The 27,120-nt window shown below is 35.7% G+C and overlaps 5 non-coding genes across 5 annotated transcripts; all 5 read right to left on the reverse strand.

The window, feature by feature from the left end:
• Positions 1 to 10,588: 10,588 nt before the first annotated feature.
• On the reverse strand, positions 10,589 to 10,660 carry TRNAA-UGC (transfer RNA alanine (anticodon UGC)). The gene has a single exon. It is a non-coding gene; the product is annotated as a tRNA-Ala (tRNA).
• A 1,804-nt stretch (positions 10,661 to 12,464) lies between these two features.
• On the reverse strand, positions 12,465 to 12,536 carry TRNAA-CGC (transfer RNA alanine (anticodon CGC)). The gene has a single exon. It is a non-coding gene; the product is annotated as a tRNA-Ala (tRNA).
• Positions 12,537 to 17,214: 4,678 nt separating this feature from the next.
• Positions 17,215 to 17,286, reverse strand: TRNAA-UGC (transfer RNA alanine (anticodon UGC)). Its single transcript has one exon. It is a non-coding gene; the product is annotated as a tRNA-Ala (tRNA).
• A 1,804-nt stretch (positions 17,287 to 19,090) lies between these two features.
• TRNAA-CGC (transfer RNA alanine (anticodon CGC)) lies at positions 19,091 to 19,162 on the reverse strand. Its single transcript has one exon. It is a non-coding gene; the product is annotated as a tRNA-Ala (tRNA).
• A 4,895-nt stretch (positions 19,163 to 24,057) lies between these two features.
• Positions 24,058 to 24,129, reverse strand: TRNAA-UGC (transfer RNA alanine (anticodon UGC)). The gene has a single exon. It is a non-coding gene; the product is annotated as a tRNA-Ala (tRNA).
• Between the last annotated feature and the right edge of the window lie 2,991 nt (positions 24,130 to 27,120).

Raw genomic sequence — 27,120 nt, forward strand, 5'->3', positions numbered from 1 at the left:
GTAGCCAAAGAAATGAAATTCTCATGAGAAGTCACTAAAACTACGAATGTGAGGTCAAGGAAACTTCCCGAAACTCTAGAATTTAAGTAGGATACGCCATATACACTATTAAAAACCCACTTAGAGAAGTTGGCAACGCTATGCTATTTTCTTTGGGAATAAGGAAATCTAATGCAGACTCTGTCCTCAGAAGGAAACCAGACACAGGATATTTAAGACAAGAGAGGATTTGGAGCTTAAAGATTTTTCTTTGGATTGATACACTAATGTTGACATTGTTGTGTGATAATTACTAAATGGTAAAATTTTGACTTATTTAAAGAAGCTGTGACTAAAGCCGAGTCTGTGAATATTTTTAAAACATCACTTTTTGCCTACATATTTTTCTTGATACAATTCATCTTCTGGTGAATAAATTCTTCATTGGAACTATGTAAACAAAGTCACTAAGTGTATCATCTTCTTATCCCAAAATTATACTCTTTTACTCGGGGAATGAGGACCTATAATCGATTTACTGACACCTCATGGACACCAGGCACCAGATTTTCTGAGACAGCAGTGAACAGGATCTTAGCAGATGTTTAATTAAGTTTGCTCACTCAACTCTAAATTGTTCAAAATCAAAACCTGAATTGCATTTTCTTTTCGGCTAAACGTTCCAAGCTGTGGAAGGAGCTATGTTGGACTCTTTTCTAAAACATCAGCCTTGAAACAATTTTAATAAAGCTTCTGTAGCCAAAGAAATGAAATTCTCATGAGAAGTCACTAAAACTACGAATGTGAGGTCAAGGAAACTTCCCGAAACTCTAGAATTTAAGTAGGATACGCCATATACACTATTAAAAACCCACTTAGAGAAGTTGGCAACGCTATGCTATTTTCTTTGGGAATAAGGAAATCTAATGCAGACTCTGTCCTCAGAAGGAAACCAGACACAGGATATTTAAGACAAGAGAGGATTTGGAGCTTAAAGATTTTTCTTTGGATTGATACACTAATGTTGACATTGTTGTGTGATAATTACTAAATGGTAAAATTTTGACTTATTTAAAGAAGCTGTGACTAAAGCCGAGTCTGTGAATATTTTTAAAACATCACTTTTTGCCTACATATTTTTCTTGATACAATTCATCTTCTGGTGAATAAATTCTTCATTGGAACTATGTAAACAAAGTCACTAAGTATATCATCTTCTTATCCCAAAATTATCCTCTTTTACTTGGGGAATGAGGACCTATAATCGATTTACTGACACCCCATGGACACCAGGCACAAGATTTTCTGAGACAGCAGTGAACAGGATCTTAGCAGATGTTTAATTAAGTTTGCTCACTCAACTCTAAATTGTTCAAAATCAAAACCTGAATTGCATTTTCTTTTCGGCTAAACGTTCCAAGCTGTGGAAGGAGCTATGTTGGACTCTTTTCTAAAACATCAGCCTTGAAACAATTTTAATAAAGCTTCAGTAGCCAAAGAAATGAAATTTTCATGAGAAGTCACTAAAACTACGAATTTGAGGTCAAAGAAACTTCCCGAAACTCTAGAATTTAAGTAGGATACGCCATATACACTATTAAAAACCCACTTAGAGAAGTTGGCAACGCTATGCTATTTTCTTTGGGAATAAGGAAATCTAATGCAGACTCTGTCCTCAGAAGGAAACCAGACACAGGATTTTTAAGACAAGAGAGGATTTGGAGCTTAAAGATTTTTATTTGGATTGATACACTAATGTTGACATTGTTGTGTGATAATTACTAAATTGTAAAATTTTGAATTATTTAAAGAAGCTGTGACTAAACCCGAGTTTGTAAATATTTTGAAAACATCACTTTTTGCCTACATATTTCTCTTGATACAATTCATCTTCTGGTGAATAAATTCTTCATTGGAACTATGTAAACAAAGTCACTCATGCCGACTCTTCTAAATTAAAATTAACTGCACCTGGAGATGCCGGGGATTGAACGCGGGGCCTCATATATGCAAAGCATGCGCTCTACCACTGAGCTACATCCCCATTACATTGCTACACTTGTACAGAACATGACACACAAATAGAACCTCGGCTCATTCGAAAAAATAGCTTTGTCTATTTTTTTTAATAAAGTTCGTCTGAGGACTGTAGATTGCAAAAGGCAAAAGCCTTGTCTATTTTTTTTAATAAAGTTCGTCTAAGGACTGTAGATTGCAAAATAGTTAAAAGCCTCAGATGTATATTAACAGAGGTAATAGTTGGACACATTTAACCACATCCAATGATTGTTTAGGACTCCTAGCCTACGTATGGTAACTTAGTGTCAATTGTTATATCAGATGGCTTAAATGCCCTTCCATTTATGACTTTATTGGTCAAAATATGAAGTTCTTCACTAAGTATATCATCTTCTTATCCAAAAATTATCCTCTTTTACTCGGGGATTGAGGACCTATAATCGATTTACTGACACCTCATGGACACCAGGCACCAGATTTTCTGAGACAGCAGTGAACAGGATCTTAGCAGATGTTTAATTAAGTTTGCTCACTCAACTCTAAATTGTTCAAAATCAAAACCTGAATTGCATTTTCTTTTCGGCTAAACGTTCCAAGCTGTGGAAGGAGCTATGTTGGACTCTTTTCTAAAACATCAGCCTTGAAACAATTTTAATAAAGCTTCAGTAGCCAAAGAAATGAAATTTTCATGAGAAGTCACTAAAACTACGAATTTGAGGTCAAAGAAACTTCCCGAAACTCTAGAATTTAAGTAGGATACGCCATATACACTATTAAAAACCCACTTAGAGAAGTTGGCAACGCTATGCTATTTTCTTTGGGAATAAGGAAATCTAATGCAGACTCTGTCCTCAGAAGGAAACCAGACACAGGATTTTTAAGACAAGAGAGGATTTGGAGCTTAAAGATTTTTATTTGGATTGATACACTAATGTTGACATTGTTGTGTGATAATTACTAAATTGTAAAATTTTGAATTATTTAAAGAAGCTGTGACTAAACCCGAGTTTGTGAATATTTTGAAAACATCACTTTTTGCCTACATATTTCTCTTGATACAATTCATCTTCTGGTGAATAAATTCTTCATTGGAACTATGTAAACAAAGTCACTCATGCCGACTCTTCTAAATTAAAATTAACTGCACCTGGAGATGCCGGGGATTGAACGCAGGGCCTCATATATGCAAAGCATGCGCTCTACCACTGAGCTACATCCCCATTACATTGCTACACTTGTACAGAACATGACACACAAATAGAACCTCGGCTCATTCGAAAAAATAGCTTTGTCTATTTTTTTTAATAAAGTTCGTCTGAGGACTGTAGATTGCAAAAGGCAAAAGCCTTGTCTATTTTTTTTAATAAAGTTCGTCTGAGGACTGTAGATTGCAAAATAGTTAAAAGCCTCAGATGTATATTAACAGAGGTAATAGTTGGACACATTTAACCACATCCAATGATTGTTTAGGACTCCTAGCCTACGTATGGTAACTTAGTGTCAATTGTTATATCAGATGGCTTAAATGCCCTTCCATTTATGACTTTATTGGTCAAAATATGAAGTTCTTCACTAAGTATATCATCTTCTTATCCAAAAATTATCCTCTTTTACTCGGGGAGTGAGGACCTATAATCGATTTACTGACACCTCATGGACACCAGGCACCAGATTTTCTGAGACAGCAGTGAACAGGATCTTAGCAGATGTTTAATTAAGTTTGCTCACTCAACTCTAAATTGTTCAAAATCAAAACCTGAATTGCATTTTCTTTTCGGCTAAACGTTCCAAGCTGTGGAAGGAGCTATGTTGGACTCTTTTCTAAAACATCAGCCTTGAAACAATTTTAATAAAGCTTCAGTAGCCAAAGAAATGAAATTTTCATGAGAAGTCACTAAAACTACGAATTTGAGGTCAAAGAAACTTCCCGAAACTCTAGAATTTAAGTAGGATACGCCATATACACTATTAAAAACCCACTTAGAGAAGTTGGCAACGCTATGCTATTTTCTTTGGGAATAAGGAAATCTAATGCAGACTCTGTCCTCAGAAGGAAACCAGACACAGGATTTTTAAGACAAGAGAGGATTTGGAGCTTAAAGATTTTTATTTGGATTGATACACTAATGTTGACATTGTTGTGTGATAATTACTAAATTGTAAAATTTTGAATTATTTAAAGAAGCTGTGACTAAACCCGAGTTTGTGAATATTTTGAAAACATCACTTTTTGCCTACATATTTCTCTTGATACAATTCATCTTCTGGTGAATAAATTCTTCATTGGAACTATGTAAACAAAGTCACTCATGCCGACTCTTCTAAATTAAAATTAACTGCACCTGGAGATGCCGGGGATTGAACGCGGGGCCTCATATATGCAAAGCATGCGCTCTACCACTGAGCTACATCCCCATTACATTGCTACACTTCTACAGAACATGACACACAAATAGAACCTCGGCTCATTCGAAAAAATAGCTTTGTCTATTTTTTTTAATAAAGTTCGTCTGAGGACTGTAGATTGCAAAAGGCAAAAGCCTTGTCTATTTTTTTTAATAAAGTTCGTCTGAGGACTGTAGATTGCAAAATAGTTAAAAGCCTCAGATGTATATTAACAGAGGTAATAGTTGGACACATTTAACCACATCCAATGATTGTTTAGGACTCCTAGCCTACGTATGGTAACTTAGTGTCAATTGTTATATCAGATGGCTTAAATGCCCTTCCATTTATGACTTTATTGGTCAAAATATGAAGTTCTTCACTAAGTATATCATCTTCTTATCCAAAAATTATCCTCTTTTACTCGGGGAATGAGGACCTATAATCGATTTACTGACACCTCATGGACACCAGGCACCAGATTTTCTGAGACAGCAGTGAACAGGATCTTAGCAGATGTTTAATTAAGTTTGCTCACTCAACTCTAAATTGTTCAAAATCAAAACCTGAATTGCATTTTCTTTTCGGCTAAACGTTCCAAGCTGTGGAAGGAGCTATGTTGGACTCTTTTCTAAAACATCAGCCTTGAAACAATTTTAATAAAGCTTCTGTAGCCAAAGAAATGAAATTCTCATGAGAAGTCACTAAAACTACGAATGTGAGGTCAAGGAAACTTCCCGAAACTCTAGAATTTAAGTAGGATACGCCATATACACTATTAAAAACCCACTTAGAGAAGTTGGCAACGCTATGCTATTTTCTTTGGGAATAAGGAAATCTAATGCAGACTCTGTCCTCAGAAGGAAACCAGACACAGGATTTTTAAGGCAAGAGAGGATTTGGAGCTTAAAGATTTTTCTTTGGATTGATACACTAATGTTGACATTGTTGTGTGATAATTACTAAATGGTAAAATTTTGACTTATTTAAAGAAGCTGTGACTAAAGCCGAGTCTGTGAATATTTTGAAAACATGACTTTTTGCCTACATATTTTTCTTGATACAATTCATCTTCTGGTGAATAAATTCTTCATTGGAACTATGTAAACAAAGTCACTAAGTATATCATCTTCTTATCCCAAAATTATCCTCTTTTACTTGGGGAATGAGGACCTATAATCGATTTACTGACACCCCATGGACACCAGGCACAAGATTTTCTGAGACAGCAGTGAACAGGATCTTAGCAGATGTTTAATTAAGTTTGCTCACTCAACTCTAAATTGTTCAAAATCAAAACCTGAATTGCATTTTCTTTTCGGCTAAACGTTCCAAGCTGTGGAAGGAGCTATGTTGGACTCTTTTCTAAAACATCAGCCTTGAAACAATTTTAATAAAGCTTCAGTAGCCAAAGAAATGAAATTTTCATGAGAAGTCACTAAAACTACGAATTTGAGGTCAAAGAAACTTCCCGAAACTCTAGAATTTAAGTAGGATACGCCATATACACTATTAAAAACCCACTTAGAGAAGTTGGCAACGCTATGCTATTTTCTTTGGGAATAAGGAAATCTAATGCAGACTCTGTCCTCAGAAGGAAACCAGACACAGGATTTTTAAGACAAGAGAGGATTTGGAGCTTAAAGATTTTTATTTGGATTGATACACTAATGTTGACATTGTTGTGTGATAATTACTAAATTGTAAAATTTTGAATTATTTAAAGAAGCTGTGACTAAACCCGAGTTTGTGAATATTTTGAAAACATCACTTTTTGCCTACATATTTCTCTTGATACAATTCATCTTCTGGTGAATAAATTCTTCATTGGAACTATGTAAACAAAGTCACTCATGCCGACTCTTCTAAATTAAAATTAACTGCACCTGGAGATGCCGGGGATTGAACGCGGGGCCTCATATATGCAAAGCATGCGCTCTACCACTGAGCTACATCCCCATTACATTGCTACACTTGTACAGAACATGACACACAAATAGAACCTCGGCTCATTCGAAAAAATAGCTTTGTCTATTTTTTTTAATAAAGTTCGTCTGAGGACTGTAGATTGCAAAAGGCAAAAGCCTTGTCTATTTTTTGTAATAAAGTTCGTCTGAGGACTGTAGATTGCAAAATAGTTAAAAGCCTCAGATGTATATTAACAGAGGTAATAGTTGGACACATTTAACCACATCCAATGATTGTTTAGGACTCCTAGCCTACGTATGGTAACTTAGTGTCAATTGTTATATCAGATGGCTTAAATGCCCTTCCATTTATGACTTTATTGGTCAAAATATGAAGTTCTTCACTAAGTATATCATCTTCTTATCCAAAAATTATCCTCTTTTACTCGGGGATTGAGGACCTATAATCGATTTACTGACACCTCATGGACACCAGGCACCAGATTTTCTGAGACAGCAGTGAACAGGATCTTAGCAGATGTTTAATTAAGTTTGCTCACTCAACTCTAAATTGTTCAAAATCAAAACCTGAATTGCATTTTCTTTTCGGCTAAACGTTCCAAGCTGTGGAAGGAGCTATGTTGGACTCTTTTCTAAAACATCAGCCTTGAAACAATTTTAATAAAGCTTCTGTAGCCAAAGAAATGAAATTCTCATGAGAAGTCACTAAAACTACGAATGTGAGGTCAAGGAAACTTCCCGAAACTCTAGAATTTAAGTAGGATACGCCATATACACTATTAAAAACCCACTTAGAGAAGTTGGCAACGCTATGCTATTTTCTTTGGGAATAAGGAAATCTAATGCAGACTCTGTCCTCAGAAGGAAACCAGACACAGGATATTTAAGACAAGAGAGGATTTGGAGCTTAAAGATTTTTCTTTGGATTGATACACTAATGTTGACATTGTTGTGTGATAATTACTAAATGGTAAAATTTTGACTTATTTAAAGAAGCTGTGACTAAAGCCGAGTCTGTGAATATTTTTAAAACATCACTTTTTGCCTACATATTTTTCTTGATACAATTCATCTTCTGGTGAATAAATTCTTCATTGGAACTATGTAAACAAAGTAACTAAGTATATCATCTTCTTATCCCAAAATTATCCTCTTTTACTTGGGGAATGAGGACCTATAATCGATTTACTGACACCCCATGGACACCAGGCACAAGATTTTCTGAGACAGCAGTGAACAGGATCTTAGCAGATGTTTAATTAAGTTTGCTCACTCAACTCTAAATTGTTCAAAATCAAAACCTGAATTGCATTTTCTTTTCGGCTAAACGTTCCAAGCTGTGGAAGGAGCTATGTTGGACTCTTTTCTAAAACATCAGCCTTGAAACAATTTTAATAAAGCTTCAGTAGCCAAAGAAATGAAATTTTCATGAGAAGTCACTAAAACTACGAATTTGAGGTCAAAGAAACTTCCCGAAACTCTAGAATTTAAGTAGGATACGCCATATACACTATTAAAAACCCACTTAGAGAAGTTGGCAACGCTATGCTATTTTCTTTGGGAATAAGGAAATCTAATGCAGACTCTGTCCTCAGAAGGAAACCAGACACAGGATTTTTAAGACAAGAGAGGATTTGGAGCTTAAAGATTTTTATTTGGATTGATACACTAATGTTGACATTGTTGTGTGATAATTACTAAATTGTAAAATTTTGAATTATTTAAAGAAGCTGTGACTAAACCCGAGTTTGTGAATATTTTGAAAACATCACTTTTTGCCTACATATTTCTCTTGATACAATTCATCTTCTGGTGAATAAATTCTTCATTGGAACTATGTAAACAAAGTCACTCATGCCGACTCTTCTAAATTAAAATTAACTGCACCTGGAGATGCCGGGGATTGAACGCGGGGCCTCATATATGCAAAGCATGCGCTCTACCACTGAGCTACATCCCCATTACATTGCTACACTTGTACAGAACATGACACACAAATAGAACCTCGGCTCATTCGAAAAAATAGCTTTGTCTATTTTTTTTAATAAAGTTCGTCTGAGGACTGTAGATTGCAAAAGGCAAAAGCCTTGTCTATTTTTTTTAATAAAGTTCGTCTGAGGACTGTAGATTGCAAAATAGTTAAAAGCCTCAGATGTATATTAACAGAGGTAATAGTTGGACACATTTAACCACATCCAATGATTGTTTAGGACTCCTAGCCTACGTATGGTAACTTAGTGTCAATTGTTATATCAGATGGCTTAAATGCCCTTCCATTTATGACTTTATTGGTCAAAATATGAAGTTCTTCACTAAGTATATCATCTTCTTATCCAAAAATTATCCTCTTTTACTCGGGGAATGAGGACCTATAATCGATTTACTGACACCTCATGGACACCAGGCACCAGATTTTCTGAGACAGCAGTGAACAGGATCTTAGCAGATGTTTAATTAAGTTTGCTCACTCAACTCTAAATTGTTCAAAATCAAAACCTGAATTGCATTTTCTTTTCGGCTAAACGTTCCAAGCTGTGGAAGGAGCTATGTTGGACTCTTTTCTAAAACATCAGCCTTGAAACAATTTTAATAAAGCTTCTGTAGCCAAAGAAATGAAATTCTCATGAGAAGTCACTAAAACTACGAATGTGAGGTCAAGGAAACTTCCCAAAACTCTAGAATTTAAGTAGGATACGCCATATACACTATTAAAAACCCACTTAGAGAAGTTGGCAACGCTATGCTATTTTCTTTGGGAATAAGGAAATCTAATGCAGACTCTGTCCTCAGAAGGAAACCAGACACAGGATTTTTAAGACAAGAGAGGATTAGGAGCTTAAAGATTTTTCTTTGGATTGATACACTAATGTTGACATTGTTGTGTGATAATTACTAAATGGTACAATTTTGACTTATTTAACCCCTTAAGGACACATGACATGTTTGACATGTCATGATTCCCTTTTATTCCAGAAGTTTGGTCCTTAAGAAGCTGTGACTAAAGCCGAGTTTGTGAATATTTTGAAAACATCACTTTTTGCCTACATATTTTTCTTGATACAATTCATCTTCTGGTGAATAAATTCGTCATTGGAACTATGTAAACAAAGCCGACTCTTCTAAATTAAAATTGACTGCACATGGAGATGCCGGGGATTGAACCTGGGGCCTCATACATGCGAAGCATGCGCTCTTCCACTGTGCTACATTCCCATTACATTGCTACAGTTGTACAGAACACGACACACAAATAGAACCTCGGCTCATTCGAAAAAATAGCCTTGTCTATTTTTTTTAATAAAGTTCGTCTGAGGACTGTAGATTGCAAAATAGTTAAAAGCCTCAGATGTATATTAACAGAGGTAATAGTTGGACACATTTAACCACATCCAATGATTGTTTAGGACTCCTAGCCTACGTATGGTAACTTAGTGTCAATTGTTATATCAGATGGCTTAAATGCCCTTCCATTTATGACTTTATTGGTCAAAATATGAAGTTCTTCACTAAGTATATCATCTTCTTATCCAAAAATTATCCTCTTTTACTCGGGGAATGAGGACCTATAATCGATTTACTGACACCTCATGGACACCAGGCACCAGATTTTCTGAGACAGCAGTGAACAGGATCTTAGCAGATGTTTAATTAAGTTTGCTCACTCAACTCTAAATTGTTCAAAATCAAAACCTGAATTGCATTTTCTTTTCGGCTAAACGTTCCAAGCTGTGGAAGGAGCTATGTTGGACTCTTTTCTAAAACATCAGCCTTGAAACAATTTTAATAAAGCTTCTGTAGCCAAAGAAATGAAATTCTCATGAGAAGTCACTAAAACTACGAATGTGAGGTCAAGGAAACTTCCCGAAACTCTAGAATTTAAGTAGGATACGCCATATACACTATTAAAAACCCACTTAGAGAAGTTGGCAACGCTATGCTATTTTCTTTGGGAATAAGGAAATCTAATGCAGACTCTGTCCTCAGAAGGAAACCAGACACAGGATTTTTAAGGCAAGAGAGGATTTGGAGCTTAAAGATTTTTCTTTGGATTGATACACTAATGTTGACATTGTTGTGTGATAATTACTAAATGGTAAAATTTTGACTTATTTAAAGAAGCTGTGACTAAAGCCGAGTCTGTGAATATTTTGAAAACATGACTTTTTGCCTACATATTTTTCGCGATACAATTCATCTTGTGGTGAATAAATTCTTCATTGGAACTATGTAAACAAAGTCACTCATGCCGACTCTTCTAAATTAAAATTAACTGCACCTGGAGATGCCGGGGATTGAACCCAGGGCCTCATACATGCAAAGCATGCGCTCTACCACTGAGCTACATCCCCATTACATTGCTACAGCTGTACAGAACACGACACACAAATAGAACCTCGGCTCATTCGAAAAAATAGCCTTGTCTATTTTTTTTTAATAAAGTTCGTCTGAGGACTGTAGATTGCAAAATAGTTAAAAGCCTCAGATGTATATTAACAGAGGTAATAGTTGGACACATTTAACCACATCCAATGATTGTTTAGGACTCCTAGCCTACGTATGGTAACTTAGTGTCAATTGTTATATCAGATGGCTTAAATGCCCTTCCATTTATGACTTTATTGGTCAAAATATGAAATTCTTCACTAAGTATATCATCTTCTTATCCAAAAATTATCCTCTTTTACTCGGGGAATGAGGACCTATAATTGATTTACTGACACCTCATGGACACCAGGCACCATATTTTCTGAGACAGCAGTGAACAGGATCTTAGCAGATGTTTAATTAAGTTTGCTCACTCAACTCTAAATTGTTCAAAATCAAAACCTGAATTGCATTTTCTTTTCAGCAAAACGTTCCAAGCTGTGGAAGGAGCTATGTTGGACTCTTTTCTAAAACATCAGCCTTGAAACAATTTTAATAAAGCTTCTGTAGCCAATGAAATGAAATTCTCATGAGAAGTCACTAAAACTACGAATGTGAGGTCAAGGAAACTTCCCGAAACTCTAGAATTTAAGTAGGATACGCCATATACACTATTAAAAACCCACTTAGAGAAGTTGGCAACGCTATGCTATTTTCTTTGGGAATAAGGAAATCTAATGCAGACTCTGTCCTCAGAAGGAAACCAGACACAATAGAACCTCGGCTCATTCGAAAAAATAGCCTTGTCTATTTTTTTTTAATAAAGTTCGTCTGAGGACTGTAGATTGCAAAATAATTAAAAGCCTCAGATGTATATTAACAGAGGTAATAGTTGGACACATTTAACCACATCCAATGATTGTTTAGGACTCCTAGCCTATGTTTGGTAACTTAGTGTCAATTGTTATATCAGATGGCTTAAATGCCCTTCCATTTATGACTTTATTGGTCAAAATATGAAGTTCTTCACTAAGTATATCATCTTCTTATCCAAAAATTATCCTCTTTTACTCGGGGAATGAGGACCTATAATCGATTTACTGACACCTCATGGACACCAGGCACCATATTTTCTGAGACAGCAGTGAACAGGATCTTAGCAGATGTTTAATTAAGTTTGCTCACTCAACTCTAAATTGTTCAAAATCAAAACCTGAATTGCATTTTCTTTTCAGCAAAACGTTCCAAGCTGTGGAAGGAGCTATGTTGGACTCTTTTCTAAAACATCAGCCTTGAAACAATTTTAATAAAGCTTCTGTAGCCAAAGAAATGAAATTCTCATGAGAATTCACTAAAACTACGAATGTGAGGTCGAGGAAACTTCCCGAAACTCTAGAATTTAAGTAGGATACGCCATATACACTATTAAAAACCCACTTAGAGAAGTTGGCAACACTATGCTATTTTCTTTGGGAATATGGAAATCTAATGCAGACTCTGTCCTCAGAAGGAAACCAGACACAGGATTTTTAAGACAAGAGAGGATTTGGAGCTTAAAGATTTTTCTTTGAATTGATACACTAATGTTGACATTGTTGTGTGATAATTACTAAATTGTAAAATTTTGACTTATTTAAAGAAGCTGTGACTAAAGCCGAGTTTGTGAATATTTTTAAAACATCACTTTTTGCCTACATATTTTTCTTGATACAATTCATCTGGTGAATAAATTCGTCATTGGAACTATGTAAACAAAGCCGACTCTTCTAAATTAAAATTAACTGCACCTGGAGATGCCGGGGATTGAACCTGGGGCCTCATACACGCGAAGCATGCGCTCTACCACTGAGCTACATCCCCATTACATTGCTACAGATGTACAGAAGACGACACACAAATAGAACCTCGGCTCATTCGACAAAATAGCCTTGTCTATTTTTTTTTTTTTAATAAAGTTCGTCTGAGGACTGTAGATTACAAAATAGTTAAAAGCCTCAGATGTATATTAACAGAGGTAATAGTTGGACACATTTAACCACATCCAATGATTGTTTAGGACTCCTAGCCTACGTATGGTAACTTGGTGTCAATTGTTATATCAGATGGCTTAAATGCCCTTCCATTTATGACTTTATTGGTCAAAATATGAAGTTCTTCACTAAGTATATCATCTTCTTATCCAAAAATTATCCTCTTTTACTCGGGGAATGAGGACCTATAATCGATATACTGACACCTCATGGACACCAGGCACCAGATTTTCTGAGACAGCAGTGAACAGGATCTTAGCAGATGTTTAATTAAGTTTGCTCACTCAACTCTAAATTGTTCAAAATATAAAACCTGAATTGCATTTTCTTTTCGGCTAAACGTTCCAAGCTGTGGAAGGAGCTATGTTGGACTCTTTTCTAAAACATCAGCCTTGAAACAATTTTAATAAAGCTTCTGTAGCCAAAGAAATGAAATTCTCATGAGAAGTCACTAAAACTACGAATGTGAGGTCAAGGAAACTTCCCAAAACTCTAGAATTTAAGTAGGATACGTCATATACACTATTAAAAACCCACTTAGAGAAGTTGGCAACGCTATGCTATTTTCTTTGGGAATAAGGAAATCTAATGCAGACTCTGTCCTCAGAAGGAAACCAGACACAGGATTTTTAAGACAAGAGAGGATTTGGAGCTTAAATATTTTTCTTTGGATTGATACACTAATGTTGACATTGTTGTCATAAACATGTAATAATAATGTTGACATAATTACTGAATTGTAAAATTGTGACTTATTTAAAGAAGCTGTGACTAAAGCCGAGTTTGTGAATATTTTGAAAACATCACTTTTTGCCTACATATTTTTCTTGATACAATTCATCTTGTGGTGAATAAATTCTTCATTGGAACTATGTAAACAAAGTCACTCATGACGACTCTTCCAAATTAAAATTAACTGCACCTGGAGATGCCGGGGATTGAACGCGGGGCCTCATACATGCAAAGCATGCGCTCTACCACTGAGCTACATCCCCATTACATTGCTACACTTCTACAGAACATGACACACAAATAGAACCTCGGCTCATTCGAAAAAATAGCTTTGTCTATTTTTTTTAATAAAGTTCGTCTGAGGACTGTAGATTGCAAAAGGCAAAAGCCTTGTCTATTTTTTTTAATAAAGTTCGTCTGAGGACTGTAGATTGCAAAATAGTTAAAAGCCTCAGATGTATATTAACAGAGGTAATAGTTGGACACATTTAACCACATCCAATGATTGTTTAGGACTCCTAGCCTACGTATGGTAACTTAGTGTCAATTGTTATATCAGATGGCTTAAATGCCCTTCCATTTATGACTTTATTGGTCAAAATATGAAGTTCTTCACTAAGTATATCATCTTCTTATCCAAAAATTATCCTCTTTTACTCGGGGAATGAGGACCTATAATCGATTTACTGACACCTCATGGACACCAGGCACCAGATTTTCTGAGACAGCAGTGAACAGGATCTTAGCAGATGTTTAATTAAGTTTGCTCACTCAACTCTAAATTGTTCAAAATATAAAACCTGAATTGCATTTTCTTTTCGGCTAAACGTTCCAAGCTGTGGAAGGAGCTATGTTGGACTCTTTTCTAAAACATCAGCCTTGAAACAATTTTAATAAAGCTTCTGTAGCCAAAGAAATGAAATTTTCATGAGAAGTCACTAAAACTACGAATTTGAGGTCAAAGAAACTTCCCGAAACTCTAGAATTTAAGTAGGATACGCCATATACACTATTAAAAACCCACTTAGAGAAGTTGGCAACGCTATGCTATTTTCTTTGGGAATAAGGAAATCTAATGCAGACTCTGTCCTCAGAAGGAAACCAGACACAGGATTTTTAAGACAAGAGAGGATTTGGAGCTTAAAGATTTGTATTTGGATTGATACACTAATGTTGACATTGTTGTGTGATAATTACTAAATTGTAAAATTTTGACTTATTTAAAGAAGCTGTGACTAAACCCGAGTTTGTGAATATTTTGAAAACATCACTTTTTGCCTACATATTTCTCTTGATACAATTCATCTTCTGGTGAATAAATTCTTCATTGGAACTATGTAAACAAAGTCACTCATGCCGACTCTTCTAAATTAAAATTAACTGCACCTGGAGATGCCGGGGATTGAACGCGGGGCCTCATACATGCAAAGCATGCGCTCTACCACTAAGCTACATCCCCATTACATTGCTACACTTGTACAGAACATGACACACAAATAGAACCTCGGCTCATTCGAAAAAATAGCTTTGTCTATTTTTTTTAATAAAGTTCGTCTGAGGACTGTAGATTGCAAAAGGCAAAAGCCTTGTCTATTTTTTTTAATAAAGTTCGTCTGAGGACTGTAGATTGCAAAATAGTTAAAAGCCTCAGATGTATATTAACAGAGGTAATAGTTGGACACATTTAACCACATCCAATGATTGTTTAGGACTCCTAGCCTACGTATGGTAACTTAGTGTCAATTGTTATATCAGATGGCTTAAATGCCCTTCCATTTATGACTTTATTGGTCAAAATATGAAGTTCTTCACTAAGTATATCATCTTCTTATCCAAAAATTATCCTCTTTTACTCGGGGAATGAGGACCTATAATCGATTTACTGACACCTCATGGACACCAGGCACCAGATTTTCTGAGACAGCAGTGAACAGGATCTTAGCAGATGTTTAATTAAGTTTGCTCACTCAACTCTAAATTGTTCAAAATCAAAACCTGAATTGCATTTTCTTTTCGGCTAAACGTTCCAAGCTGTGGAAGGAGCTATGTTGGACTCTTTTCTAAAACATCAGCCTTGAAACAATTTTAATAAAGCTTCTGTAGCCAAAGAAATGAAATTCTCATGAGAAGTCACTAAAACTACGAATGTGAGGTCAAGGAAACTTCCCAAAACTCTAGAATTTAAGTAGGATACGCCATATACACTATTAAAAACCCACTTAGAGAAGTTGGCAACGCTATGCTATTTTCTTTGGGAATAAGGAAATCTAATGCAGACTCTGTCCTCAGAAGGAAACCAGACACAGGATTTTTAAGACAAGAGAGGATTAGGAGCTTAAAGATTTTTCTTTGGATTGATACACTAATGTTGACATTGTTGTGTGATAATTACTAAATGGTACAATTTTGACTTATTTAACCCCTTAAGGACACATGACATGTTTGACATGTCATGATTCCCTTTTATTCCAGAAGTTTGGTCCTTAAGAAGCTGTGACTAAAGCCGAGTTTGTGAATATTTTGAAAACATCACTTTTTGCCTACATATTTTTCTTGATACAATTCATCTTCTGGTGAATAAATTCGTCATTGGAACTATGTAAACAAAGCCGACTCTTCTAAATTAAAATTGACTGCACATGGAGATGCCGGGGATTGAACCTGGGGCCTCATACATGCGAAGCATGCGCTCTTCCACTGTGCTACATTCCCATTACATTGCTACAGTTGTACAGAACACGACACACAAATAGAACCTCGGCTCATTCGAAAAAATAGCCTTGTCTATTTTTTTTAATAAAGTTCGTCTGAGGACTGTAGATTGCAAAATAGTTAAAAGCCTCAGATGTATATTAACAGAGGTAATAGTTGGACACATTTAACCACATCCAATGATTGTTTAGGACTCCTAGCCTACGTATGGTAACTTAGTGTCAATTGTTATATCAGATGGCTTAAATGCCCTTCCATTTATGACTTTATTGGTCAAAATATGAAGTTCTTCACTAAGTATATCATCTTCTTATCCAAAAATTATCCTCTTTTACTCGGGGAATGAGGACCTATAATCGATTTACTGACACCTCATGGACACCAGGCACCAGATTTTCTGAGACAGCAGTGAACAGGATCTTAGCAGATGTTTAATTAAGTTTGCTCACTCAACTCTAAATTGTTCAAAATCAAAACCTGAATTGCATTTTCTTTTCGGCTAAACGTTCCAAGCTGTGGAAGGAGCTATGTTGGACTCTTTTCTAAAACATCAGCCTTGAAACAATTTTAATAAAGCTTCTGTAGCCAAAGAAATGAAATTCTCATGAGAAGTCACTAAAACTACGAATGTGAGGTCAAGGAAACTTCCCGAAACTCTAGAATTTAAGTAGGATACGCCATATACACTATTAAAAACCCACTTAGAGAAGTTGGCAACGCTATGCTATTTTCTTTGGGAATAAGGAAATCTAATGCAGACTCTGTCCTCAGAAGGAAACCAGACACAGGATTTTTAAGGCAAGAGAGGATTTGGAGCTTAAAGATTTTTCTTTGGATTGATACACTAATGTTGACATTGTTGTGTGATAATTACTAAATGGTAAAATTTTGACTTATTTAAAGAAGCTGTGACTAAAGCCGAGTCTGTGAATATTTTGAAAACATGACTTTTTGCCTACATATTTTTCGCGATACAATTCATCTTGTGGTGAATAAATTCTTCATTGGAACTATGTAAACAAAGTCACTCATGCCGACTCTTCTAAATTAAAATTAACTGCACCTGGAGATGCCGGGGATTGAACCCAGGGCCTCATACATGCAAAGCATGCGCTCTACCACTGAGCTACATCCCCATTACATTGCTACAGCTGTACAGAACACGACACACAAATAGAACCTCGGCTCATTCGAAAAAATAGCCTTGTCTATTTTTTTTTAATAAAGTTCGTCTGAGGACTGTAGATTGCAAAATAGTTAAAAGCCTCAGATGTATATTAACAGAGGTAATAGTTGGACACATTTAACCACATCCAATGATTGTTTAGGACTCCTAGCCTACGTATGGTAACTTAGTGTCAATTGTTATATCAGATGGCTTAAATGCCCTTCCATTTATGACTTTATTGGTCAAAATATGAAATTCTTCACTAAGTATATCATCTTCTTATCCAAAAATTATCCTCTTTTACTCGGGGAATGAGGACCTATAATTGATTTACTGACACCTCATGGACACCAGGCACCATATTTTCTGAGACAGCAGTGAACAGGATCTTAGCAGATGTTTAATTAAGTTTGCTCACTCAACTCTAAATTGTTCAAAATCAAAACCTGAATTGCATTTTCTTTTCAGCAAAACGTTCCAAGCTGTGGAAGGAGCTATGTTGGACTCTTTTCTAAAACATCAGCCTTGAAACAATTTTAATAAAGCTTCTGTAGCCAATGAAATGAAATTCTCATGAGAAGTCACTAAAACTACGAATGTGAGGTCAAGGAAACTTCCCGAAACTCTAGAATTTAAGTAGGATACGCCATATACACTATTAAAAACCCACTTAGAGAAGTTGGCAACGCTATGCTATTTTCTTTGGGAATAAGGAAATCTAATGCAGACTCTGTCCTCAGAAGGAAACCAGACACAATAGAACCTCGGCTCATTCGAAAAAATAGCCTTGTCTATTTTTTTTTAATAAAGTTCGTCTGAGGACTGTAGATTGCAAAATAATTAAAAGCCTCAGATGTATATTAACAGAGGTAATAGTTGGACACATTTAACCACATCCAATGATTGTTTAGGACTCCTAGCCTATGTTTGGTAACTTAGTGTCAATTGTTATATCAGATGGCTTAAATGCCCTTCCATTTATGACTTTATTGGTCAAAATATGAAGTTCTTCACTAAGTATATCATCTTCTTATCCAAAAATTATCCTCTTTTACTCGGGGAATGAGGACCTATAATCGATTTACTGACACCTCATGGACACCAGGCACCATATTTTCTGAGACAGCAGTGAACAGGATCTTAGCAGATGTTTAATTAAGTTTGCTCACTCAACTCTAAATTGTTCAAAATCAAAACCTGAATTGCATTTTCTTTTCAGCAAAACGTTCCAAGCTGTGGAAGGAGCTATGTTGGACTCTTTTCTAAAACATCAGCCTTGAAACAATTTTAATAAAGCTTCTGTAGCCAAAGAAATGAAATTCTCATGAGAATTCACTAAAACTACGAATGTGAGGTCGAGGAAACTTCCCGAAACTCTAGAATTTAAGTAGGATACGCCATATACACTATTAAAAACCCACTTAGAGAAGTTGGCAACACTATGCTATTTTCTTTGGGAATATGGAAATCTAATGCAGACTCTGTCCTCAGAAGGAAACCAGACACAGGATTTTTAAGACAAGAGAGGATTTGGAGCTTAAAGATTTTTCTTTGAATTGATACACTAATGTTGACATTGTTGTGTGATAATTACTAAATTGTAAAATTTTGACTTATTTAAAGAAGCTGTGACTAAAGCCGAGTTTGTGAATATTTTTAAAACATCACTTTTTGCCTACATATTTTTCTTGATACAATTCATCTGGTGAATAAATTCGTCATTGGAACTATGTAAACAAAGCCGACTCTTCTAAATTAAAATTAACTGCACCTGGAGATGCCGGGGATTGAACCTGGGGCCTCATACACGCGAAGCATGCGCTCTACCACTGAGCTACATCCCCATTACATTGCTACAGATGTACAGAAGACGACACACAAATAGAACCTCGGCTCATTCGACAAAATAGCCTTGTCTATTTTTTTTTTTTTAATAAAGTTCGTCTGAGGACTGTAGATTACAAAATAGTTAAAAGCCTCAGATGTATATTAACAGAGGTAATAGTTGGACACATTTAACCACATCCAATGATTGTTTAGGACTCCTAGCCTACGTATGGTAACTTGGTGTCAATTGTTATATCAGATGGCTTAAATGCCCTTCCATTTATGACTTTATTGGTCAAAATATGAAGTTCTTCACTAAGTATATCATCTTCTTATCCAAAAATTATCCTCTTTTACTCGGGGAATGAGGACCTATAATCGATATACTGACACCTCATGGACACCAGGCACCAGATTTTCTGAGACAGCAGTGAACAGGATCTTAGCAGATGTTTAATTAAGTTTGCTCACTCAACTCTAAATTGTTCAAAATATAAAACCTGAATTGCATTTTCTTTTCGGCTAAACGTTCCAAGCTGTGGAAGGAGCTATGTTGGACTCTTTTCTAAAACATCAGCCTTGAAACAATTTTAATAAAGCTTCTGTAGCCAAAGAAATGAAATTCTCATGAGAAGTCACTAAAACTACGAATGTGAGGTCAAGGAAACTTCCCAAAACTCTAGAATTTAAGTAGGATACGTCATATACACTATTAAAAACCCACTTAGAGAAGTTGGCAACGCTATGCTATTTTCTTTGGGAATAAGGAAATCTAATGCAGACTCTGTCCTCAGAAGGAAACCAGACACAGGATTTTTAAGACAAGAGAGGATTTGGAGCTTAAATATTTTTCTTTGGATTGATACACTAATGTTGACATTGTTGTCATAAACATGTAATAATAATGTTGACATAATTACTGAATTGTAAAATTGTGACTTATTTAAAGAAGCTGTGACTAAAGCCGAGTTTGTGAATATTTTGAAAACATCACTTTTTGCCTACATATTTTTCTTGATACAATTCATCTTGTGGTGAATAAATTCTTCATTGGAACTATGTAAACAAAGTCACTCATGACGACTCTTCCAAATTAAAATTAACTGCACCTGGAGATGCCGGGGATTGAACCCAGGGCCTCATACATGCAAAGCATGCGCTCTACCACTGAGCTACATCGCATTACATTACTCAAGTTTTACAGAACACGACGCACAAATAGAACCTCGGCTCATTCGAAAAAATAGCCTTGTCTATTTTTTTTTAATAAAGTTCGTCTGAGGACTGTAGATTGCAAAATAGTTAAAAGCCTCAGATGTATATTAACAGAGGTAATAGTTGGACACATTTAACCACATCCAATGATTGTTTAGGACTCCTAGCCTACGTATGGTAACTTAGTGTCAATTGTTATATCAGATGGCTTAAATGCCCTTCCATTTATGACTTTATTGGTCAAAATATGAAGTTCTTCACTAAGTATATCATCTTCTTATCCAAAAATTATCCTCTTTTACTCGGGGAATGAGGACCTATAATCGATTTACTGACACCTCATGGACACCAGGCACCAGATTTTCTGAGACAGCAGTGAACAGGATCTTAGCAGATGTTTAATTAAGTTTGCTCACTCAACTCTAAATTGTTCAAAATCAAAACCTGAATTGCATTTTCTTTTCGGCTAAACGTTCCAAGCTGTGGAAGGAGCTATGTTGGACTCTTTTCTAAAACATCAGCCTTGAAACAATTTTAATAAAGCTTCTGTAGCCAAAGAAATTAAATTCTAATGAGAAGTCACTAAAACTACGAATGTGAGGTCAAGGAAACTTCCCAAAACTCTAGTATTTAAGTAGGATACGCCATATACACTATTAAAAACCCACTTAGAGAAGTTGGCAACGCTATGCTATTTTCTTTGGGAATAAGGAAATCTAATGCAGACTCTGTCCTCAGAAGGAAACCAGACACAGGATTTTTAAGACAAGAGAGGATTTGGAGCTTAAAGATTTTTCTTTGCATTGATACACTAATGTTGACATTGTATTGTGATAATTACTAAATTGTAAAATTTTGACTTATTTAACCCCTTCAGGACGGGTGACGGATGAGGTCCGTCATCCAGGGGATACCCTTAACGACGGATGACGGACCTTGTCCGTCACGCGGTAAAATTAACTAAGGGATTACATTTTAATATGATCTGGTTTTTTTTTAACCCCTGAGGGTTAATTCTTTTTTTTTTGTTAACCCTCAGGGGTTAAATTTATTTTATTAATTTAAATATTTTAAAATTATAAATTTGGCTAGCTGGGGAGGGTGGAAGTTAGTGGGGAATTGGGGGAATTAGTGTTAGGCTAACTAGGGGTTAACGTTAAAAAAAAGTTTTAAAATAAGCTTTCAAAAGTTAAAAAATTAAGTTAAAAAAAGTTTTAATAACGTTTAAGTAAAAAATTAAAAAAAATAAACCCTTTACCCAGTCCAAATAAAAATTAACCGCTTCCCTGCCAGTCTATCACTGCCTCCAGTGATCAAAATACAGATCACAGTATTATACTGTGATCTAATTTTTTTTTAACCCCTAACGATTAACTTTTATTTATTTGTTAACCCTCAGGGGTTACATTTATTTAATTAACTAATTTAAATATTGTATAATTAAATATTTTGCTAGCTGGTTTGGGTGGGAGTTATGGGAAAATGGGGAATTTACTGTTAGTGCTGCTTACTGCTAGTTAGGGGTTAACGGTAAAAGAAAAAGCTTAGAAAAATGTTAAATCTGTAAAAAAAAGTTTTACTAAAGTTTAGGAAACTTTAAAAAAATTAATAAGCAAAACAAAAGTTTAAAAAATAGTTTTAAAAAGTAAAAAAAGTTTTAAAAAGTTCAAAAATAAATTTACTAACGCTCATTACCACTACACCTGGTACAAGCTAGCGGAAAAATGATCCCACGCTAAGGTTCAAAATATGCCTTTTGAAATACCCTGGGATGTCTTCTTTAAGAAATGGTATGGCTTTATGGGGTATTTGGATTATATAGCCTGGTAAAATACTCTAAAATGGGACATGGGCACAGCGTAAAAATTTAAAGTTTGAAAAAAACTGGAATGACTATGTCCCAAATGTGCCCCTCCGATGTCCACATATACCTGGCAAAGGTACATACGGGGGTATTTTTGTACTCAGCTGACATAGCTGAGCAACATATGAAGTATTATACAGTCGTAGCACACATAAGGTTTGCAAAATATACTGTGCAAACTCACTTTGTGTGTCAAAAAGGCAGAAAAAACGCTTATGACCACTACACCTGGTACAAGCTAGCGGAAAAATGATCCCACGCTAAGGTTCAAAATATGCCTTTTGAAATACCATGGGGTGTCTACTTTAAGTAATGGTAGGCCTTTGTGGGGTAGTTTGAATTTAAAACCTGCGAAGATGCTTGGAAATTGCACATAGGCCCAGCTTCAAAATTCAAAGTTCTGTAAAAACTGATATGGCTTGGTCTCCAATATGCCACTGTAGCTTCACAAAATAGTGCCAAAGACATTAATTGGGGATGTCTTTTTACTCAGAAGACTTAGCTGAGTATAATTTGGATGTTTTGAACTTAGTGGCACATATGAAATATACAAAATGCCCAGCAAAAATGCAATCCGTATGTCAAAAAATGCACAAAATTATTTTTTACCACATACTTTGGCATGTAATGGTAAAAAAAATGGGGGCATGTTAAGGCACAATATGCACCTTATGAGATACCCTGGAGTGTCTACTTTTACAAATGGTAGGCCTTTGTGGGGGTTTTTGAACAGTAAAACTGTTATAATACCCCAAATGGAAGCATAGGCTCATTAAATCCGTCTCAAAATTCTACTGTGAATACTGAAAAGGACAGGTCTCCTATATGGCACTGTAGCTTCACAAAATAGTGCCAAAGACATACAATGGGGGTACCATTGTACCCCACAGAAGTAACTGAACACATAATAAAACTTTGTACAGGAATAGCACACACCAACTTTACAAAATACACATGAGAAGTTCTTTGTTATACGTTTGTGTGAGAAAACCCCCCAAAAACACAATTTTACTTCAATATTTAGCAGAGGTTGGCGGTAAAATGGCTACGTAGAAAGTGTCAAAACAACCTTAGGTAAATAGCCTGTGATGTCTACTTTATATAAATATATACTTTTGTGTGGCAATTTTGTTTTCTTTTATGGCTATTAGGCTTACAAGACAAACATACCAAATTCTAAAATCGCTCCACATTAAAATTTTATTTTACTCCTTGTGCTTTGTGACCTGTAACTACCAAAAAAAACTTAAAATCCCAGACACATTATATATTCTGTAAATCAGAACAAATAAATGAATTTATTTTTAATTACTTTCCTTAACCTGCACTAATTATACACACATTATGATTGCAAAAACTGTAAAAAAAAAATGCATTTTTTTTGCATTTTTCTGTATTTTTTTTATAATAAGTAAGCATTTATATATATATATATATATATATATATATATGTTATATCAAATTAAAGCCCTTTCTGTCCTTTAACCCCTTAAGGACCAAACTTCTGGAATGAAAGGGAATCATGACATGTCACACATGTCATGTCATTAAGGGGTTAAAAAACAGTATATAATATGTGTCGGTGCAATAAATGAGAGAGATGCAAATAGCAGTTGAACGCAAACAGCAAGAAAATGCAAAAATTGCTTGTGTCATTAAGCGTAAGTCAAGCTTCTGAAGCTGTGTCCTTAAGGGGTTAAAGAAGCTGTGACTAAAGCCGAGTTTGTGAATATTTTGAAAACATCACTTTTTGCCTACATATTTTACTTGATACAATTCATCTTCTGGTGAATAAATTCTTCATTGGAACTATGTAAACAAAATCACTGCACCTGGAAATGCTGGGGATTGAACCCAGGGCCTCATACATGCAAAGCATGCGCTCTACCACTGAGCTACATCCCCATTACACTGTAACAACTGTACAGAACACGACACACAAATAGAACCTCGGCTCATTCGAAAAAATAGCCTTGTCTAATTTTTTTTAATAAAGTTCGTCTAAGGACTGTAGATTGCAAAATAGTTAAAAGCCTCAGATGTATATTAACAGAGGTAATAGTTGGACACATTTAACCACATCCAATGATTGTTTAGGACTCCTAGCCTACGTATGGTAACTTAGTGTCAATTGTTATATCAGATGGCTTAAATGCCCTTCCATTTATGACTTTATTGGTCAAAATATGAAGTTCTTCACTAAGTATATCATCTTCTTATCCAAAAATTATCCTCTTTTACTCGGGGAATGAGGACATATAATCGATTTACTGACACCTCATGAACACAAGGCACCAGATTTTCTGAGACAGCAGTGAACAGGATCTTAGCAGATGTTTAATTAAGTTTGCTCACTCAACTCTAAATTGTTCAAAATCAAAACCTGAATTGCATTTTCTTTTCGGCTAAACGTTTCAAGCTGTGGAAGGAGCTATGTTGGACTCTTTTCTAAAACATCAGCCTTGAAACAATTTTAATAAAGCTTCTGTAGCCAAAGAAATGAAATTCTCATGAGAAGTCACTAAAACTACGAATGTGAGGTCAAGGAAACTTCCCGAAACTCTAGAATTTAAGTAGGATACGCCATATACACTATTAAAAACCCACTTAGAGAAGTTGGCAACGCTATGCTATTTTCTTTGGGAATAAGGAAATCTAATGCAGACTCTGTCCTCAGAAGGAAACCAGACACAGGATTTTTAAGACAAGAGAGGATTTGGAGCTTAAAGATTTTTCTTTGGATTGATACACTAATGTTGACATTGTTGTGTGATAAATACTAAATTGTAAAATTTTGGCTTATTTAGAGAAGCTGTCACTAAAGCAGAGTTTGTGAATATTTTGTGAAGCAGCCAGACCGCATCCCTGAGGCAGTTCGGGAGAGCATGTTAAAAGAAATCCAGGAAATGCTGGACTTAGGAGTCATAAAAACCTTCCAGAGTTCGTGGGCTTCTCTGGTAGTGCTTGTACCTAAGCGGGGTGGTTCAACCCACTTTTGTATCAACTACTGAAAACTCAAGGATAAAACAGTCACCGATGACTATCCTATACCCCGGACAGATAAACTTAGATAAATCTAAGTCTTTAAAGATAGCTTTCTCAATATCCCTGCACACCATTTCCAGAAATACCTCAACATTTTTGTAGTCTTTCAAGGGAGGTGTGAACTTACTTTTAGGGGTAAGATGAGTATTAGGAATTGTATTTGTGTCATCGTTGCTTTCTAAAAGCTCGACCAAAGTGTCAAGGCCATGTCCTTTACTGTAAGTCCCAAACTCAGGGCTTTCTGCTCCTTCTTGTGTGAGGGATATTTATGTAGGGCTAATTGACGGGCAAACAGATGTAGATCTTTGGTCCAGGTGAACTTGTTAAATGGGGGGATGGGTACAAAAGATAGGCCTTTGGTAAGCAACTTAATCTGAGATTATGTGAGTTGTATAGAGGACAAATTAATTACTCTTAGGTCATTAGTTGTTAACAACGATATTTCCGTTGTCCCCTGCCCCTCTGTGATTGCCTTGTCTTGAGGCCTTGTAATTCGTCCGCTTGTCTCAATCCTAAAAAATCCACTCCCTTACGTAAGATACTCTTGGGGGCTGGTTGAGTTGAGGTTATGATATTAGTGGAAGACTCGCCTTCATTATCTGTAGACTCATATTCTGAAGTACTAAAGTGGTCCGAGTCTATTCTCACTTTCCTCCTAGTCTGGCGATAGACCCTACCTGTTTCGAAGTCAGCTATGTCCCTTATAAATTTATCATGTTTCTTGATTTTTATCTGATGTGAGAATCTATCCAAGTTGGTCTTTAATTTAACCTCAAGATTCTGAAATTGGGGATCTTCCTTGAATCTTTGTTGTTCTTAATCTCAGTATCTAATGAGCTTTGGATGTTAGCTAGATGTTGTGTTTCATCTTTGCATATGATAGACATAAAGGTTGTGGAGCAGATAGCTGCAGCCTCCTCCCATTCCCTGCTAAATCCCTCAATCTCTATGTTTCTAGAGGGTGGAACGAGAACTCTAAGGCCCCTTGGGATGATTTTCTTGGATATATAAGTGTCCAAGGTTGATATCTCCCAGCTGGTTTTAATTTGTTGTTTAAATATTTTAGTTAATTTATTGAAGCTGGCATGCATATCCTGAAGGGTAAGGGTTTGGAGAAACAGGTTATTTGAAAAGATAGTGTCAGCATCCGAACACCATTATTTAGAGTCTATCTTGTTAGAAAGGAAACCAGCCATAACCCAATGATCAAACTATAGGATGTGGTGGACAAGGGGTTCTCTGATGAGGTATTTGTGGAATCTAGAGGTGGTGCATAAACACCCAATAATCAATAACACGTAAAGCAATAGGGGTTGGCCAACGAGTCCCCAAAATCTAAGGACTAGCCGGTCAACTCCAAAAAGGAACCCACTATTATTCTCCTAATTGTGGGAATAACCCACTAAATATTGAAAATACAGAAAATTGGACCAATGGTCCAGATGAAGAATAACATGTATAAAAAGTGAGGGAAATAAAAACAAAGGGGAAAAAAAGGGCTGCGCCACAATAGATAGTGAGTAAATAAGCAATGTCCAATTCCAATAAAGGAAGCAAATATAAAAGAAAGTCCAACCTAAGTATTCTCACGGTTCGTCTTAAAGTGTTGAGTACAAGGATAAGGTCTTCAGATGTTGTTATGGTTCCACTTATATAGGAGATAAAAAAGAGGGACAACCAATAGTGCAATATGTATAGCTCAAATGGGAACGCAAATTTTTTACTTTATCCTGGCCTTTTATTATTCTGCTTTTAATTTCAATTTTTTACTATTCTGGTTTTACAACCTTTGGAAGTCTCCTGCACCCCAAGAAATCCTAGGTGGGGATTAATTCACCAATGCTGATACCA

This window comes from Pelobates fuscus, chromosome 12 (genome assembly GCF_036172605.1).
Source record: "Pelobates fuscus isolate aPelFus1 chromosome 12, aPelFus1.pri, whole genome shotgun sequence".
NCBI classification, from domain to species: Eukaryota; Metazoa; Chordata; class Amphibia; order Anura; family Pelobatidae; genus Pelobates; species Pelobates fuscus.